The sequence below is a fragment of the Patiria miniata genome, unplaced genomic scaffold, assembly GCF_015706575.1.
Source record: "Patiria miniata isolate m_02_andy unplaced genomic scaffold, ASM1570657v1 HiC_scaffold_29, whole genome shotgun sequence".
In the NCBI taxonomy this organism is placed as follows: domain Eukaryota; kingdom Metazoa; phylum Echinodermata; class Asteroidea; order Valvatida; family Asterinidae; genus Patiria; species Patiria miniata.
Genome location: NW_024037068.1, coordinates 21,233,758 through 21,241,482, shown reverse-complemented (window position 1 = coordinate 21,241,482; position 7,725 = coordinate 21,233,758). Strand labels below are relative to the sequence as shown.

The following is a 7,725-nucleotide window of genomic DNA, read 5'->3' as shown; positions in this document are numbered from 1 at the left end:
AGACCCTACTCACTACTCAAATCGTCGATCGTACCACGATCTGACCTATCTCAGTTTTTGCCATTTCGAAAAAAAACGCGTTTGAAGTTGGGCCTATTTTGCATCCACTCTTTCAGCCAGAACACTAATTTTTGTTGACTCAGTTTTTATATATAATAAAGTTGGATAGTTGAATTATGATTTTAAAATGTTTCTAAGGCAAAAACTCATCATCACCAGGTGAAAAATAGGCGCGAAATCCATAAGTCACTTCGTGAAAATTTTATTTTCATATTTCATGCGCGCGAACGGCGACCAATCTAGATAGGTCACTTCGTGAAAATTTAATTTTCATTTTTCATGCGCGCGAACGGCGACCTATCCAGATAAGTCACTTCGAGAAACGAACAATTTCGATTTCTCTGTAGCTGATAGTGACTTATGTCATATGCGCATGCGCGCGCGCGAACCTCTTCACGTTAAGTCATATGGAGGTTCGTTGCAATCTGTTGTTTTTTATATTAACATTATTGTTATTAGAGATTAATAAGCTCTTACAAATTAAAACGCTGTTATAGTGAAGGAAATATATACGGGGTGCATAGAAACTTGTTGAATACATTGTGTATACCTCCTAGTAATAATTCTTGAACGAATTCATTGTAAAGGTGTACTTTTATTCCATTATTTTGTTATTCTTATTCTGTAAAAAAATCAAGAAATAAAATCCGTGGACAAAACAGGTATTTTGTTTACACAAGACTCACAAGTTCAAGTTACACTGAAACAGAACGATAAACGTACATGTACACTCTCATAATCTTCAAATCTTTGTTTTCTATTTTTTTTTATTCTTCAAAGTGTGCTTTCTCATTATTTAAACCTATTATTCCCTAAAAACAGCAGTTTTCTGCAGATACTTTGTAAAATCCTCCCCCTTAAAAAAATATGATATATCTCAATGACATACATACATAATGACATACATTTAAAAAAAATCGGCTGCATTTTAATTAACAATGCTCAAAACGTCAAAATTGAATGTAAATAGGATGTTTAGTCGCGTTAATACAATGAAGATTTTGGTTTTTTTGAGAATCGACTATCAGAACAGGCCATATTTAAGGGCCACTCAAGGGATAGAAAAAAGTAAATCGAAACACAAATTAATTATGTAGAAAGACATGTACTGCCTTGATGTTTGAACTGGGACTGACCATAATCAAAACGAAAGCATGATGCAGGTCTGTTGTAAAGGGTTCAACAGAGAGGCATTGCAGAGAGTTGTTCTCAGCAATCTTTCAAATTTAAAAATAAGGGCTTTACTTGAAACGTTCTTAGCAATGAATTTCCTTTATTTGTTCTTAATTACTGTTTTTAGTTTTTAGTTTTACTATAGGTGCATAAATGAAATAGTGCGAGAACTGACAATAAAAGAGGTATCTCTTAATATTTCAAGATAAGTCTGGCATTAGTGAAGGATGTAGATCAAAGGTGATAACAGTGACGGCTAAGGAACAGCTCCTGGTTCAAAGATTGTGGAGTTACAAGCACAACACATCGAAAATCTGGAGTAATACACACAAAAAAGAATAGAAATACATTCACTCAACATTTTATCGGCAATCAGTAGTCGCCCTTTGTTTTAAGGCTGAGCATTTTCCCGTTACATTCCGAGGCAGACTGTGGCAGGTGGTTCATGCATTCAGTAATCAATACTTTTTTATTAATTTAAATTCAGAATCTCTTCTTTTAATATTGTTACGAACCCAGAATGCTTGATTATGGAAATCTAGCGCCCTCTGGATTCACTCTGTCCATGAAGTACACAATCTTCTTGTTGTCTTTAGCTGTTCCCTTATTTTACCTAATTATCGTAAATTGCCAACTTGCACTTTTATTCCCAGGGTCTCTTACCAAGCACAGCGCATGATGCAATACCACGCGCGCTACTGCATGCATTATTCATGTAGCGATGTACATGTGCGCGACTGACCACACCTCCCTTTGCCCCAGCGAGCTAAGTTCCTTTCCCCATAGCATGCGTGCTTTGGCGTTCTCCGAGAGACTGCTCAGCGGCACGGAGCATTTCTCTCCCCCGTGTGTTACCCATGAACACTAACTGGAGTTCTCGGTCCAGTTTTCCAGTCCCGTACTTAGCTCGAGGGAATGGAATGTTACCTTGCGTGGTCGCGTAGCTGGGCGTGGTAAGACATCCTGCGGTGTCAATAACCTGTGACACAGTAACCTTTTAGCTTGTCACTCACTCCATCAAGGTTGCTCGAGATGTTGCGTAAACACTTTTGCACTCTGATCTAACTATTTGCACACATCTATCTCTGTATTTGCACACTTCTCTCTCCATGTTTTTCCTTATGTAAATGCACACGTTTCTAGTCTCTTGCACTAGGCACTCTTAGTAAACCATGTGACTAGTCATGTGACCCTTAGACATGGAAGATTACTATTGGTTAATTCCTAAATCAGTGCTCATGCATTATTTAATCCCGAGACTTCTACTGCCTATAAATACCGGAGGTTTTCCTCACTTTCGGCAGTGCGGCGAACCACGAAACCAATGTAGTGCGAACGAACCCTAAACCCAAAGTTGTGCGGCGAACTTATATGTTGTGCGGTAAATCGTATGATGTGCGACGAACTCGACTCTGACAGACCGATTGTTGTGCGACTCTTGTCACTACGAAGCATCGGCCTCCCTCGGTGGTTGAGGCGCGGTGAAGTAATAGTGCAATCACTAGTACTAGTGTTATTATGAACTATGAAGCATCCTTCTCCTAGATCCCTCGAGGAGTGTGTAGAAGCTGGTGAAATAGTAATACACTAGTCCCAATGGTGCTGTGCGGTTTCGAATGGCCATTGGACTGCTAGTCTTAGCTTGAACATGTTGTGCGGTTGTCTGGTGTTCTAGCCCAGCCAGAGCTAGTTCATCCCCGTCACCACAGCGGACCGCTCCCGATGTGGTCAGCCGGCTCCCCGTAGCCATTCCCCCCGTAGTTCAGCTATGCTAGCCCGGTCTTGTCATAAACACTATCCTTGGTGCATAGTGCCTCGATTGACCTTGGATACCCGATACGCCACATGCACACTTTGGTTCGAACTGTAGTGCGGCCTGGTACACTTGCTGGCCCCGTCCAGTTACCGTTGCCTCCCGGTCACCGTAGCGGACCGCTCCCGCTTCGGTCTGGCCGTCGATAACCCGTACCGTGCCGGTGCCCACTCAGTTCGTATTGGTTGACATGGTTTTGCCATAGTACATAGTACATGTATAGACTTTGTAGACACCAACCTGTTATCTCTATAACGCTACCAAAGACTATCAAAAGCAGAAACCCTATAGGTTGATGAAATCTAACAAAGTTATGTAAAGTGAAGAGATGAATAAATCAGTGTATTGACATGTGTGACTGTCACCCCAAATCTCTGTTTCCCTCCAACTTATTGAATTATTGTTGACTCTAATAATGTTTCATGAACTGCTATTAGGGAACGCAACAATATAGTCGACATGGAAAATCAATATAAAACAATTACAGTTTGTTGAAGGGAATTATTGATAAATCATTCAGAATGTGTTAAATGTCTGGTGTCTCTAACCTTGCAGTCTGTGTCTTTTTTTTTAGATTTTCACATGTTTTGCAATATGAACTAAAACAAATCATAGCAACTGAATTTGCAGTTCACCCCATTTATATTCTCTTTGTTATTTGCATTGACTTTAGAATTGTAGCAAGACTGGAGTACTAAATAAACATTTAAAAAGAGAGAAACGAAGCACAAAACGTAAAAACGAAGAACAGACGCAATGCTTTTTTTGATCTGAGCCGGGCAGTATAAAACCAAAATAATAAGCAGCAAAAGTATAACCTTTATGTTAAAAAATGCTTACATTCATGCTCCAGGAATCGATCACTTTCCTTTCAACGAAGCGTTTTCAAAACTTCATTCAATTATGTAGACGAATGGTGATCTGTATAAATTTTTGGCTGCAATTAACCACTGAGACATCCACATTCTGTAACACAAACAAACCAAACCAATCACGAATCATAATATTCAAAAAGCAACCTTAGTTTGGCCCTTTTATTGAATAAATATTTTCCCGAAAGGACAGTCAGTGAATCAACGTAAATATCAACCGAGATGTCATTAAAAAGCATTAGTTCGGAATCGAACCCCACTCAAGTGTTATTCTGACTGATTAAACTACCCACTATACCGTCTACACTACAGTACGCCAATAGGCTAATGAGTGTAGGATTTTGGGCTATTATACACACGAGTCTCTGCAAAACATGTATTTAGACAAAGCCCAACACGAACATATTGCAATACGAGTATCAAAATACAGAAGGAATATACTGTTGCGTTCCCTAATAGCAGTTCATGAAACATTATTAGAGTCAACAATAATTCAATAAGTTGGAGGGAAACAGAGCTTTGGGGTGACAATCACACATGTCAATACACTGATTTATTCATCTCTTCACTTTACATAACTTTGTTAGATTTCATCAACCTATAAGGTTTCTCCTTTTGATAGTCTTTGGTAGCGTTATAGAGATAACAGGTTGGTGTCTACAAAGTCTATACATGTACTATGTACTATGGCAAAACCATGTCAACCAATACGAACTGAGTGGGCACCGGCACGGTACGGGTTATCGACGGCCAGACCGAAGCGGGAGCGGTCCGCTACGGTGACCGGGAGGCAACGGTAACTGGACGGGGCCAGCAAGTGTACTAGGCCGCACTACAGTTCGAACCAAAGTGTGCATGTGGCGTATCGGGTATCCAAGGTCAATCGAGGCACTACGCACCAAGGATAGTGTTTATGACAAGACCGGGCTAGCATAGCTGAACTACGGGGGGAATGGCTACGGGGAGCCGGCTGACCACATCGGGAGCGGTCCGCTGTGGTGACGGGGATGAACTAGCTCTGGCTGGGCTAGAACACCAGACAACCGCACAACATGTTCAAGCTAAGACTAGCAGTCCAATGGCCATTCGAAACCGCACAGCACCATTGGGACTAGTGTATTACTATTTCACCAGCTTCTACACACTCCTCGAGGGATCTAGGAGAAGGATGCTTCATAATAACACTAGTACTAGTGATTGCACTATTACTTCACCGCGCCTCAACCACCGAGGGAGGCCGATACTTCGTAGTGACAAGAGTCGCACAACAATCGGTCTGTCAGAGTCGAGTTCGTCGCACATCATACGATTACCGCACAACATATAAGATCGCCGCACAACTTTGGGTTTAGGGTTCGGTCGCACTACATTGGTTTCGTGGTTCGCCGCACTGCCGAAAGTGAGGAAAACCTCCGGTATTTATAGGCAGTAGAAGTCTCGGGATTAAATAATGCATGAGCACTGATTTAGGAATTAACCAATAGTAATCTTCCATGTCTAAGGGTCACATGACTAGTCACATGATTTACTAAGAGTGCCTAGTGCAAGAGACTAGAAACGTGTGCATTTACAAAGGGAAAACATGGAGAGAGAAGTGTGCAAATACAGAGAGAGATGTGTGCAAATAGTTAGATCAGAGTGCAAAAGTGTTTACACAACATCTCGAGCAACCTTGATGGAGTGAGTGACAAGCTATGTCACAGGTTATTTACATCACAGGATGTCTTACCACGCCCAGCTACGCGACCACGCAAGGTAACATTCCATTCCCTCGAGCTAAGTACGGGACTAGAAAACTGGACCGTGAACTCCGGTTAGTGTTCATGGGTAACGCACGGGGGAGAGAAATGCTGCGTGCCGCTGAGCAGTCTCTCGGAGATCGCCAAAGCACGCATGCTATGGGGAAAGGAACTTAGCTCGCTGGGGCGAAGGGAGGTGTGGTCAGTCGCGCGCATGTACATCGCTACATGAATAATGCATACAGTAGCGCGCGTGGTATTGCATCATGCGCTGTGCTTGGTAAGAGACCCTGGGAATGAAAGTGCAAGTTGGCAATTTACGATAATTAGGTAAAATACAGGAACTATAAAAGACAACAAGAAGATTGTGTACTTCATGGAAAGAGTGATCCAGAGGGCGCTAGATTTCCGTAATCAAGCATTCTGGGTTCGTAACAATACTTACAGACGTTTACAGAATCAGAAACTCGGTTGAAACTTGCTAGTTTCGTTCAGCCATCAAACGACATGTGTACGCCGCCGTTGTTTTTGATAACGCTAAAGACTTGACCCTGGTAACTCAATTTCATAAGAAAGTGATAGGGGCCACATTAAGTCCAGGTACCAGACTCTATAAGTCACTTCGTGGAAAACTGACAGCGTTGTTTACGCGTTTCACGAAGTGACCTATCTCGATGCGTCAGTTCGTGAAAATGATAATTTAGCATTTTGTAGCGATAGGTCAACATTTTTAATTAGCTGAATCAGCTTAATTAGCTAATTAGGCCACTTATGAATTTGAAATTTTCAGAAAATAAAGATTTCATCATGCATAACCAGAATATGCTAAAAACCCAAATTCGTCAAAAATTCAGATAGGTCAGATCGTGGTACGATCGACGAAATATTCACAACTTAACTAGCCAAAAAAATAGTTCTAACTCAGCAAACGATGTAGCTCTAAGTTATATTTGCAGTGTTATTTGTTTTATACAGGGAATGGTAAATATAAAAGATTTAAGGACCAAATGCATCTTTATGATCGGTAGATGGCAAATTTGGGGCAAGGGAAGGATATTGTATCGGTCTACTGCGTTTTTATGAGGAAAAACTTGCAGAGGGTAAAACATGAACCCCAGCTTTTATATTCAAACGAAACTACTGGATACACAAGCATAAATATTGTACACAAGCTACTGTATTTACATCTGCACTGTATGGTAAACGAACTGAACTAGTGAAGTTGAGCAACACGATTCTTTTGGTGAACTGGACAAGTTAAAAAAAAAAAATTGTTTGAGGTTCCTTTATGAAACGAAAAAAAAACCCCCAAATCGGTTCTGATATGTATGAGGTATAGTAAAACAAATATAATATGGTTTATTTCGGATGGTCAGCCGATATTAGCTCCCCTTGGTATTGGAAGTTGACAAACTAGCTAGTTCCCTCGGCTTCGCCTCGGGAACTAGCTAGTTTGTCAACTTCCAATACCTCGGGGAGCGAATATCGACTTCCACCCTCAAACCATTTTATATTTGTATACTGTTTCTTCCATATGCCTACTGTCCCAGGTTGTCTGTATCTTAACTTTGGGATATACGTGTGTTGGAAGTGATTAATTAAACAATGAGCCTTATTCGAGTCGGCCATATTGGATTGAAAGTTAGGTAAAATCTTAATGTTTTGAATTTGCGAATAGATATGAAAGCAAGTTAATTCCAGTCTGCTTCAATGAATAATTTGAAATTTGTCATTTAACATTCCCCAATGTTTAAATCCATATTTAACCCCAAAAAATGACATAAAATAAAGCTGCATTGTGCCTGCATAAATAGTCTGGCGCCATTCATTACACTATTAATAATTAATGAAATAGGGAACTCGACAAAAATGGCCAACTCGTGAATAAGGCCCATGCCATGACGAGTAAGCATTGCTGGTTTCATTGACAGCTGGTGCCATATTGCCAGTCTAAGGCTGAGAATCGATGATTGGGTGTAACCGCAGGATGAACTTGTCAGTGTATTATTATTGCGTATATCTGTGAAGTTCGGGCACAGATGCCAACAATGAACTGCGTCAACGAAGC

At 40.8% G+C, this 7,725-nt stretch overlaps 1 long non-coding RNA gene across 1 annotated transcript; it reads right to left on the bottom strand.

Annotated features, from left to right (window-relative positions):
* Window positions 1–714: 714 nt before the first annotated feature.
* Window positions 715–6,172, bottom strand: LOC119736240. The gene is made up of 3 exons (XR_005272294.1): window positions 6,103–6,172; window positions 3,887–4,012; window positions 715–1,547 (listed from the first exon to the last, which is right to left on the bottom strand). It is a non-coding gene; the product is annotated as an uncharacterized LOC119736240 (long non-coding RNA).
* Between the last annotated feature and the right edge of the window lie 1,553 nt (window positions 6,173–7,725).